Source organism: Mesoplodon bidens (assembly GCF_964165515.1).
Source record: "Mesoplodon bidens genome assembly, chromosome: 6".
NCBI lineage: Eukaryota > Metazoa > Chordata > Mammalia > Artiodactyla > Ziphiidae > Mesoplodon > Mesoplodon bidens.
The window spans coordinates 83,293,036-83,306,386 of NC_138162.1; positions in this window are offsets into that span (position 1 = coordinate 83,293,036).

Genomic DNA, 13,351 nt, shown 5'->3' on the forward strand with positions numbered 1-13,351 from the left:
TCATCTTTTAAAAACTGTTTTATAGTCAAGTGTCAGCAGGGAAACCAAATACTTTTTAATTCATCAAGTAACAGCCCTGCTTCAGCAAACTGGCCAGTCAATTTTTGAAGGTGCCCATTTAACATTACCAATACAAAGAAAACATCATTCCCAATCACAAGCAGTTTCACTCTACTCACTGGAAGTTATTGAAAACAAGTTTTATTGATCACCTTATTAAAAATACACCTGTATCACTGCCCATCCAAAGATTCACTGAGACTAAATTCCGACAACCCCACAAACAACCACCTAGACTACAGGAGAATGAATACAACAACTATACACAGAGGGACCAAGGATCAAAAGATTAAATGTTGTTTACAAATAGAATTTACTATAAATCAGAAGGAATTAGCATTCTTCACTTTTTAGTCTATGCCCAAAGTCATTATGTTGCTTATATGTAGAATTCCCATCCCTATTTGAGAACATGGAAAAAATGCAGACAGAAATAATCATAAGAACATAAATGTTACAGGTTGTATCTTCAGATGCCAGCTTTTTTACCATGAAAGGTTTGTTTTTTATTATTTTCCTCCACAATGAAACTCTAAAATTCCATAGTCAATCAGCCAGAGTGATACAATTATAGCAAACAAGAAAAAAAATATTTCATTGGCTTTACAGTTCTCTAATGCTAATGAAATGTATGACTTTTGTTAGGCTTTTGACGTATTAAGAACCGTAAATGTTCCTAGCTACTTTCAAGAACCTTGAAATGAATGAAAACTCTGGATTAAACATATCTAAGAAGGAAATATATTTTATGGCAAAACTGTTACAGCCTTACTTATTCCCTTTTAGTTTATTTAAGTACCCTTCATGAATCCTTAATGAATAAGTTAACCTATTTAGTTAGCTGTTATCAGAAAAATACTTGAACACATATCAACCTAAGAATTTTTTCAGCCAATCCTGTTTTGAATTGAGTATTAACGAAGACTCATTAAAACAATGGTAAATTTTTAAATAAAATAATTCAAGTTTCAGTTCACCCCTTGGTCCCCAAGGTCTAAATATTACAACAAGTTCTGTGTGTGTGTGTCAAGGTTTAGGATAGAAGAGAGTTCATGTACTGACCTACAGGTGAAAAGAACAATGGGAACAGGCAGAGATGACATGTTTTGCTCGGACTGCCTCAATTGAAGTTAGACCCAATGCCCAGAGATTCAGCAGCTTTGCTCCCCGTTATAAAAATGTCCTTCTTTGACATCAGCATTTTGTTTCCAAGCAGACACAATTCCACTGAGATTTGATGCATCTCATCAACACCATTCCATCTCCTATGTTAAATGTGCTATTAGGAAAGGTTTGGAGTGTCTGGAAACTGGAAGGGGCTGTGCACAGGCTATTCCAGCAGCTAGCTATTGCACTGGCACATCTCCAGCTTCTCTGCTAAATACATAATTAAATCTCACGGTCGACATGGTGCGATTCACTCCTATAAAGTGTGAAAACAAACAACTGTGCATGCACTGTCCCCAATTTCAAATTCAAAACAAAAATATCCTGGAATCTTCTATTTCCCCTTAAGTTCCAAATGTAATTAGACCATTTTTAAAGACAAGTAGTCTTCCAGTTTCCATGTGTTAAATCCAATCTGTCAGTTACAAATGGGAGGGACAAATGACTGCAAAATGTAACATCTTGGTTTCCTCTCTTTATAACCAAGTTCTCAAATTGACTTTTTTTCCCCTAGAATTACCCAAATGTCATTGCTCTCTCATGCAAAGCCTTTGTTTATTTACCAGTTTACAGCCAAGAGCAAATGTTCACAAGTAAGTAATCAGACCCTCCAAAGTGCTGTTGACTAAAGAAAACTTACAAACTGCAGCAATGTGACAAAGGGCAGCCATAATGCTGGCTTTGGCTCCATTCCATAGCCTTAAGTCACAAAAAATTTAAAGGGGATGCCCAGTATCTCTCCATAGACGTCACTACTGAGTTCTTCTGGAAGGCAAAAATTCTTTTCATTCTTCCAAATAAACTTCACATATAATGAACTAGATTCTTCTTGCTTCTACTTACAAGAAATTTAGTACGTGAAGGCCTAGAGTAAAATTTTCAATCCACAAATAAATACTTACAGCATATTTGTATTATTAGAGCCCAAAATAAATCAGTAAATATTTCTGGAAGGGAGGGAAGTTGTAAGGGTACCTTTTTCTTTTCATTAAATTTCAATTTTGTGGCACAAGTCTAATATTAATAATCCAAGCAACCTGAATATAGATATTGGCTAATATATGAATATAAATTTATGCAAATGTGTTTCATCTGTAAACACAGCACATATATACAGCTCTTCAATGACCAACAATTTTCTATCACATTCAGTCTGCCATTTTTCATGTCTGATTCTATTCCACTATACCTACATACTTCCTTATACTATATTATACTTATATACTTTTCCATATGTGCTTCCTTTACACTCTAGCCATACTACATTCTCAATTTCTCTAACATGGTACATACATCCCTGCCTCTATAATTCTCCTAATTCTGTTCCCTCAGCTGAGAATGCCATTCCACAAATTGTCAAAACACCTCCCTGATATTTCACAGCCCAACTCAAATGCTGACAGTTAAATATCTGTCACCTCATAAATGTTCATAGTATTTTGTTTGTGCTTCTCTAGTTGCATTGGTATAATTTCTTGATATACTGGTACGTGCACCCGTATTTTTTTTCTTCACCTACAAAATTTTGAAGACTGATGACAAGAATTACGTCTCACTCATTTTTGAATGCTTTTCAAAGCCAACAGCAGAATATTAAAGATAATCCCTTCTCAAAAAAAAAGATTGAACAAAGAAATTAATGAACTAATATATCTAGCATGTTTTTATTAAAAAAATTTTAATGCAGGGAAGCAAAAATAAGAACATTTCAAAACATCCATAATCCATGTATATATTATATATTCTTCCTGTCTTTTTTGCCTCATATGTATAACACTGATTCATATTGTATGTGTGAAAACATAATTTGTGTATCCTACAACCTACAGCATTTACCTAACACTACCATGTATCATGACTGAATGTGTCACTGTGATCTTTTTTCTGTATATAACATACATTTTATATAATATTCATTATATGGCTACAACATAATTTAGACAATCTTCTACTATTAAATATTTTGATTGTTTTAATTTTTCTGTCTTCATCTTTCCTGCTACCTTCAAACATTTTTTAATAATGTTGAAAAACAAAATTCAACTGAGTAAATTCTAAAGATCTTCTTTGCTTTAATTTAAAAACTCATGAATCAGGCAACATCCAATCTAGCAGAAACAAAGGAGCTCTAAGTAGCTGTACAAAATGAAAGACTTTTTTAGGCAGATGGGAGAAGGAACAAGGAAGTTATACCAAAAAAAACCCGACAGTTTGTTATCACAAGGTCACTTCCCTTTAGAGGATGGCAGGGGTCTATCAGGTGGACTACCTAACTAGTAATCGGCTGCTTGCTGATTGACTGGTTTAAGATTCCATTTCTGGAAGAGCAGAAACTGTAATTAAATTAAGTTGTCTCAGCTTAGTGACATGCGATTTAGCCTAAGCACTCCATTTTGGGCCTACTTGCTTATTTTTAACAATAATATAAATAACTCTCCACCTTCACTGCTAATTCCATTGCTTAAAATTGTGGACGTCATCATGGTCTCTCACATGGACTTCTGCAGTAGTCTACCAACTGGTCTGAGTGTTTTCACTCTTGGTCTTTAGGATGTTCTCAACTGAGCACACAGGATCCTGTCACCTGTCAGATCATGTCCCCCATCCGCTCAAATCATCCGATGTCTTTCTGTTTTACTCAGAGCAAAAACCAAAGTCCTAATACAAGACTAGGTGACTCTGTTTCCAACAGCACTCCGCCCCATACCGCTTATTTTTTTCTGGTCCAATTTATTATTTCCCACCCCGCACCCTGCTTCAGACACACTGGCCTCCTTGCTATCCCTCAAATACACCTGCTCTTCCACTTCAGGAGCTCTATACTTGCTGTTCCTCAGCTGGTCCCCCCATTCACACACTTAGCTAAATAAAAACTGTCTCCTTTGAACTCCACCGTATTTCATTTGTGTTAGCAGCGTTAAAGTATATTCACTCTCTCCCCTCTTTCACATCTTTACTGAAATAACGACTTCTCAGTGAGGCCTTGAAATCACAGTCTCTGTCTCAAACCCCAAAGTATCTTTTCCATAGACTTTTCACCACCTCACACATTTAATTTGTTTAATGTCCTTCTCCCAGAACTATGGACTCTATTTCATAAGCGTGTCCTCAGCTCTTAGAATTGTGTATCTGATACATAGTTGGTACTTTAGAAAAATACTGGATTAATAAGTAGACATTATGGTGAATAGACCCTAGCTAAATCATTGCCTACATTCAAGATTATTCCTTCTCAATTGCTCTTTATAATCAAAATAAATTGAGATTCATCTTTCCATCTCCAAAACAATCTGTATTCTTTGGTACAATGAATGGCTCACAGCTAGCAGACTATTCACAAGTGCAACTACATACTTTTGCCCACACTTGTGTTGTATATTTAATAAGAATCAGTTGTGTTTGTTCCGAAACCTCTGTATGTTTGTTGCACTTGTTTTAATTACACAACTTCAGTAAATATTTATACACCAATAGACAATGGATCTGAAAATAGATATATCACTATGAAAATGCTATTGAAGGTTTTAATAAGATTCAGTAAAGGCAAGTTACAACAAAAAATGCCAGATTTGATGACAATAAAATATTTGTAAAACATCTATAAAAATATAAAAGGAGGCTGCACTCATTGTTTTAAAAAATGTTTTTAAGTAGTTAACCCCCTCCCCCCCAAAAAAAACCCTAGAAATTATACATGATTCAATATGGGTGTGATTTATATAAGAAAAAGAAATCTTACAGAACTTCAATTCATCAAAAAGATATGCAAATAAAAGGCCTTAGCCCATGTCAAGTTGTACACTCATATATTTGAAGTTGAAATAAAATGTTAAGGTATAATTATAGACAGATATAGATACACTTTTTAAAAATAATCAACTTTATTGTTTAACTGACTCACCTCCAGTAATAATGGTAATAATATATTTATATAATCTTTCTGTCTCTCAGTTTTTTTATCAGCAAAATGGAGAAGATACTAATTGTGTGGCCTAAAATGAAGATCTATTGTGAGAATATAAAATAAAATTACATATCACAAAGTGCCCTGAAAGCTATTAAAGATGTAAGCTACTGTTATAATTAAATGGACTTAAGGAAAAGCTGAAAGTAATAAAAGACACCTTTACTTCCTCATTCTCCTTAGACATATTCTTTTCTGGAATTATTGAGGCATTTTCACATAATACTGTTCTAAACTTGAAAATTCAAATGCATCAGGCATTCCAAGCATAACTGGAACAAATTCAAATGAACATCAGATTTCCATTTAAATCCAATTTTACTCACTTTCTCCTTCCTCTGTTTCAAGTCTCAGAACACACTTTCCTCTTATAACTGAGCTCATCTCTCAAGAGTCAAGGAACCCACTTGGGTCATCTTCCTACCTGGGGCACCAGCCATCTTCAAGGGGCTTCGTCTGAGCCTGCATACCAAGAAGATTCCCACAGCAGAGCCCTGGCAGTTTGCTGAGAAGAGTCCTGAAGTGCTGCATGAATGTAAATGACCTGAAACAACAAGACTGCGTTTAAGAAGGGGGCCCAGGTCTCTATGAGTCCAACCATTCCAACCTTTCCAACCATTGCCTGAAATGAACAGGTGGCAATCACGCCCAACTTGGCTGGGTAGCCGCTCTGCCATCCTTCTGTGTGTGTGAGAGCCATTTCATCAGTAGCATGACAATGAAGCTGCAAGATGTATATAGGTTCTAGTTTGAAAAATGGAAATGGTTCTACAATTTTTCCAAAGACTCCAACAAGAGAGGCAACAGCAACAGAATTGGTGGGCAGTGCATGGGCTTTGGTTTGGGTTCAAGTCTTTATTACTACTCAGCATGTTATGATTTTGTGCAAATTACTTAAATTCTCTTAGTCTCAGTTTCCTCATTTCTAAAATATGCATAAAAATGTCTGCTTCAGAGTGAGGGCTTACTATATATATATATATATATAGAGAGAGAGAGAGAGAGAGAGAGAGAGAGAGAGAGAGAAAGAGAGGGAATATATTATTATTATATTTTAAAACTCTATAATTTAAGGGTGAGACAGAACCTTGTGGTATTTCAGACATAATATGGAGAAGTTCCTCTTTTTTCAAATAAGGAAAGATTCTGTGTAATGTGAAGAAGGGTTTGTTCATTCTCTTTTCATACTTTGTCACACATAGGGGTTCACTTACACATGAGTGCAGCACCATTTCTGCCAGTGCCAGGTAAGCAGAATGCAGTAGTTACAGAAACATTTTAAATAACAAAACAGCAACAAACATGAAAGAGAGACAAATAAATTTTATGTTCTGAAACTTAACTCTGTTCTCAGCATTCCACAAGCCCCAGATGTTCAATTTAATCTCAGAGGGATTAGTTTTCTAGTCCTTTCTTTGGACTAAAGATATTTAAACAAATAAAGGTCTAATAAAACAATCTCTAAAAAATATTTCAGCATATTTCAAGGTACTTAATATATATTTTATCTATTGTAAATAACACATTTCCTACTAGAAGATTTTCTAAACCATGTGTCTATTTTTAAAATGGCTCTAAATAAGTGTCAATGAAATTTAAAAATAGAAACAAATCATTGTAACAATATATAATAAGTACCTAATCATAATTATATACACAACCTTGATTTTTTCTATAACGAAGTAGCTTTAAATAGGTATCTGCTAAAAAAAAAAAAAGATATTCACCTTCTATTTTTAAGTAGCTGACTGAATACAAAAACATATCCCATACCTTTCTCCCAGAGACAAAAACTGTTTCCAAAAATATTTTCCAAGGAAAAAATGTCTTTTTTTTTGTTTTTTTTTTGGAGTAGAAGTTTAATTTAAAAAAGACTCAAGCAAATCATATGCCAAGTGAGAAAAAAAATGGTCGATTCAAAGGACTTTTGTGTTTTGCATCTGATACTTAATAGACTTTTGTATTACAGCTAAGCTGAAGATAATCATTTCTCATCATCTTTATCAGAAGGCCCAGCCACATGCAGAACAGGTAGTTGAGCTGTTAAATGGGTGGTGGTCATCCCTTCAGGGGAACTCATCTATTGTCAAAGTCTCAAATCCTCCCCTCCCCTCTAGGTCCCTAAATTCCCTCTGTGACAACATTGCTTTTCGCATCTAGTGTACTGAGAACCTTAAGAGCAGCCTTGGTTTTCAACTTGCCATAAACTGCATTATACTCCTGGGTAGACACAAATGGACATTCAATAAATATTCTATAAGTAAAATGATACGTAAAAGAAAACAAAAATGTTTGGAGAAATAGAACTTTTAAACATACTATCAAAGCATTCTTGTGTATTGAAAAAGGAAGAACTCAGACATCAGGTAATGTTAAATATAAAGCTAATGAGAAGAGCATTAATCCTCTAGAAGAAATTTATAGCTACCTTCCAGGTCTAACAATTACAATTCCTTTCAATTATTTTGTATAATTCTTCACACAAATTAACAGTTATAAGGATTTCTTCAGGATAAAGATACAATCAGCCTCAAATCTTCTAAAGGATAAAGCTAAACACTGATTGTTTGAACTGCTGTTTTCTGGGAAATACTACTAAATAAAATAGAGTGGCTCGCATGAGTAATTCTGGTCTCAACCTTAAAGCCCATTTCACTATCACTGAGCAGCAAGATACTTCATACAATGTGTTTATAGAAAATTATTGTTATTCCTTCAGTATATTCATATCAAAGAGTTAGAGAACTCGGCCCAGCTGAATTATCTCCTAGCCTCAGAAGGCAACATTGCATGCAGATTTTTAGGGTACCATTTATAGGTAAAATGAGTGAAGAAGTATGAAGAATGCTACTCAATTTTCCCCATTCATTTCAAATTCTTTTATCTTTAAGAAAAGCAAAACTCTTTTCTTTTTTAATGCATAAATCCCTTTTTGAGGACATTATGTGTGCTAAATTTCTTCAGTTAGATGTGATCTGAGTTGCGCTTAGAATATTACCTATTATTTTAAGGTCCAGCTCAAATGCCACTTCCTTCAAAAAGCTTTTTCTAAAAGAAATCATTTCTATTCCCAATATTCTATATATCTCTTTCTCTCTTTTGCATGCTATTATTTATTGATCACTTGCTAAGTAAGTGATTACATAAGCCCTGCTGCCCATCAAAGATTAAATGTACATAAAGATAAAGCATTAATGAAATTATAATGAAAGTACACAGTTCAGTTTACATACACATTTTTAGTAATAAAGAAAACATTATAAAGCACAGATGGCAGCAAAAGCACATTAGGTACTTGCATTTATCTCAAAACAGAGATGTATCACTGTTTTCTAAAAGCCCACAACCTTGCAGTGAAAGCATTCAATTCCTTAGCAATTCCCTCTGAGAGTTCAAAGACTCCACAAGACAATAAACTTCATGAATGACATAATCTTAAGCACTGTTGGATGCCCAGTATCTTGTACAGAGCCCAGTTATAGGTGCAAAATTGACATCTATTAAAATATGAAAGTAGTATCTCATTTAAACTTCATAACAATACTAAGAAGAGAAATTATTTTCATCATTTATTTAATAGACGAATCAACAGAAAGAAGTAACTTGTTTGAGAAAATGCAGATAGTTGAGGAAATTCAACACAAGTCTTCCTGGCTCTAAATCTTGCTTTAAAGTACTCCATTATGCTTCCTATTATAATAATTAGCACTTCTTTTCTTTGTTGTATTAGAGTTACATGAGAACAGGAGTCATGTCTTTATAACCCTATTCTATGGGACCTTACCTGTGTAAGAATCAATAAATATTGCTAAACTAATGTTTGAATTACTGAATCAATCAACTCTAATGCATTCTGTAACAGATTTACTAGTATCACAGAGCAAATAATATTAAAAATAACTAATATTTGAAGAGCTCTATGTGCCAGGCTTTTTATTTTTAATGATCCTATTACCCACCGAGTCGTACACAATGTTAACATCTTGCAAAACTATAGTACAATGTCACTCCTAGGATATTAACTTCGATCTAGTCAAGGTACAGTACCTTTCCATCATCACAAGGGTCCCTGGTGTTGCCCTTTTATAGACAGACACACCATCACCACCACCCTATCCCATGTGTCCTGTGAGATTCATCCAAGTTGCTCATGCATCAAATAGTTCATTCTTTTATATTGCTAGAAGTATTCCATGGTTTATCACAGTCCGTTTAATCACCTGAGTTTGTTTAAGCATGTCTTCTATTATACTGTTTTGGCATCTGCGGCCTTACTGACCCTGGGGAAACTGCTCCCCAATCCGCAGGGTTAGCCAATTCCTAGAGATAGTAAACATGCACCTGTCCTTACCCCCACATGCATAATTCCTCTATTAGGCAAAAGCCAATATTCCCCTGTCGTTATCACCCCAAGGCCAGGTCCCAAACGATTCAGGGCAGTCCCAACATCCCAGAGCCCAATGAAATTATTCAAATTAGCCAATTCTAAATCTGTTTGCCCTGCCTCTCCAGTTCCTTCTGCAGAAACCACAATAAAGACCCTTGCTATTATCTTCGTCCCACGCTTTCTGCCCCCTGACAAACCCCAGAGCCTGAACCAACGAAGTTGCCTCTCACCACCCGTGAGCCGGTGATCCTGCCTCTCAATGACACCCCCCCCACCGGCTACCCGGAACCCCAAGGCGAACCCCAGGGCACACATAACAAAATACGCACCCATTCAGCAGGCCTTGGTCAGCTCAGGTCCTGCAGGCCTGTGGGTTCATGGCCCGGCCAGACCACCCGTATATCTTCGTGGGGCGGGGGTGGGGCGGGGTGGGGCACCGCTGAATAAAATCAGATACTGCTACTGCAAAGGTGGCAACAATCAGTCATTATTCGGCCCCGCTGTTTATGGGAACCTGGGCCTCTACAGGAACCAGGGGTCTCAGGAGTCTCTCATTCCACGACACCCCGTCCTACCAAGCAAGGCTTCAAAAGTTCCCGTGAGAGCAGGAGTCAGGGTGAACAGGACCCGTGGTGCAGGTGAGGTCTTGGACACTGGCAGAGGACTGGTTTCTCTCAAGCGCCCGCCAAGAGTGACTTGGCGTCTTCACAGCCGGGTCCTGGACGAGTACGGGTTCCCGGTTGGCCCACACTTCCCTCTTTCAGAGAGCCGCGCGGGATCCGCATGCGCAGTTCACTCTTCTGCGCCCGGCTCACGGCCGCCTTTCCCGCCAGCAGGCCTCGCAGGTACCTCTTCCTGACAGATACCCAGCCGCCCTGCCCTATACGGCGGGAGCAAGATTTTCAAGTTCCGGGGCTTCCCTGGTGGTGCAGTGGTTGAGAGTCAGCCTGCCGATGCAGGGGACACGGGTTTGTGCCCCGGTCTGGGAAGATCCCACACGCCGCGGAGCGGCTAGTCCCGTGAGCCATGGCCGCTGGGCCTGCGCCTCCGGAGCCTGTGCTCCACAACGGGAGAGGCCACAACAGTGAGAGGCCCGCGTACCGCAAAAAAAAAAAAAAGATTTTCAAGTTTCCTCCAAATCTGCCCTCAGGCAGAATATGCTCCGTTGGTTATTTTCGGGCTTGGAATTAGAGTCCTTGGATCCCCAGAAGCTCGCGCCAGTGGTCCAGCCTCTCAGGACTTACGAACTCTTTCCAAATCCCTGGCTGCCCTTAACTGCGTGGCACGTGCATGCTCAGTACCCATAGGCACGGGTTCAGCAGGCTTTGGACATCTGGGAGCCCCCACCCATACCTGGGGGTGCATGGACTGACCTAACCACCTGGATATTCTCCTGGGTGGCGGAGACCACGTGCGATACGATCTGATACTGCGGAAGTGTGAGTAACAAACCATCTTTTCATTGGCATTTATCTCCTAATCTGTTGGTCTCACCGTACCTGAATAATAACAAAATCTACATTTTAAAACAAAGTTGTTTTCATTTGGGGCCACTATCGGTAAAATTTCTATGAACATCTGTGTATAGTTTTTAGTATGAACTTAAGTTTCCATTTCTCTGGGATAAATGCCTAGGAGTGCAATTTCTGGGTTGCATGGTAGTAGCATGTCTTGACTCTGTTTTAAGTGATTGCATAACCCTCACAGCAATGCTGCAATGTTGGTACTATTATTTTTTCCATTTGACAAATGATGGAATTGAGGCACAGAGAAGTTCAGTAAATTACTTAAGGTCTTCCAGCTAGTAATTAACAGAATAAGGGCTCAAACTCAGGCAAGGTATGTATGTATTCCAATACTACCAATAAGAATAAACATTTTACTTTGTGTATAATATGCTAACTGTTACCACCATGAGGATACTATATCCCTTCCAGCATCTCTTAGTTAACGTGGTTTAAAAACAAAACAAAACAAAAAAAACCCTGACATTTCTTAGGAAAACTTAAGGATCTGATGTAGCCCATTTGTGTCTTAGGAGTACAACATGACAGCTTAAAGAATAAATCTGGACAAAGCTTAAGTAGGTGTTACACTCCTTCTCCATATCGCAAAATTTTTCGTATTCCCCTGCCATCTCTGTAATAATCCTAAAATGAATGCAAGGGCATTATCCTGAAAGATTCGGGGAGTGGAGATGTTTGTCCCCATGGAGTGCCCTTATCAGGGTCTCTTAGTATCATGTCTTATGCAACACTAAAAATGTCCCCAGCTGGATTCTAGCAAGAAGTTGGCAGCAGGGCTCTCCCTTAAATCCATACTCGTTCCAGTGTCCAGAACAAATAGCTGAAAGATGACGGATTTCCACTCTAACCAAAACTGCACGAATGTTGCAAAAGGGTATATAGGATATCACCAGATGGCCTTATCCTTAGACAATTAAGCAGGATTTTAGAGGGCTGTAGTAACATTTTCTGTGGGGACAAAAGTAAGGACAGAACAACTCAAGGCAAATTTGAAATATCATGAACAGAGGTCATGCTCCTTTTTTTGTAGATTGGTTATACCTCTCCTGCTCTTTAAAAAGGCTTTTAAATTATCAACTTTTTCTGGTATTAACATTTTTTAAGGTAATAATATAATGAAAGCTTACACATCCTCTACCACCACAAAAAAATAAAACATCACAATTTCACCTGAAGTGAAGACCTTTATGGATCCCTAAACAATCCCACTCTTCTTTCCCAGAGATGACTACTTTCCTGAATTTTGGGTTTATTATTCTCGTGTATATTTTTATTCTTATATATATGTATGTAACCTTAAATTTAAAAAAGTGTTTTTTGAGTTTTATCCATGTTGGTACAATGGCTCTAACTTTTTTCATTTTCACTGCTGTATAATGTTACACTGTATTATTATACTTCAGCATATTGATCCATTATCCTGTTTTTTGCACACTTAGATAATATAATTTTTAATTTTTGCTTTTACAATAATGTTTCAATTAACATTCATATATAACTGATTGAGCAAATGTTCAAGAGTAGCTCAAAGATGTATACCTAATAATTGTTACTGCTGAATCACAAGTATATACCTATTCAACTTTACCAGGGATATCCCTTGGGATCCTAGCAAGAATTAGATAGCACATTCAAACTGGTAAATTTAAGGAGAATTGAGTAAAAAACATATTTAATATGAATTGTCAAGGCTTAGGAATGTAGAAATAGTGCAATACTCTGGAATTAGCTACAGCAGAAAGATATCACCACTCTTAAGCCTCAAATAGTGAGGGGAGGAAGCAGTTACAAAGATCTGGAAAATGTAACTCCATGGAGAGAGCTCTCTGACAGGATCTGTGGTTTAAGGGATAGGGTACGATAAATACAAGTAAAAGGGGCAAGCAATTAAATACCATGAACTCACTTCCCTCTCATCCTCCATTCTCCAATTGAACCGAACTAGAAGCCAAAGAACCAGGGAGCCTTTTGATGTAAGATCAGCCTCGTAGGGCAAAAAGCTGAGCAAAGAAAGATAGAAAGTGGAGCTGGAGGGATAATAAGAAAGTATTCACCATAATAAGTCCAGCAAAATTGCTTTACAAAGTAACTGTATTATTTTATATTCCCACCAGTAGTATATGAGATTCCACATCCTCATCAATGCTTTACTTCTAGGTATTTTACTTTTTGCAAATCTGATGGGTGTGAAATGATGTACCACTTAAATATGCATTGTCCTTCTGTCTTTTGTATGTGAGCCTCTTC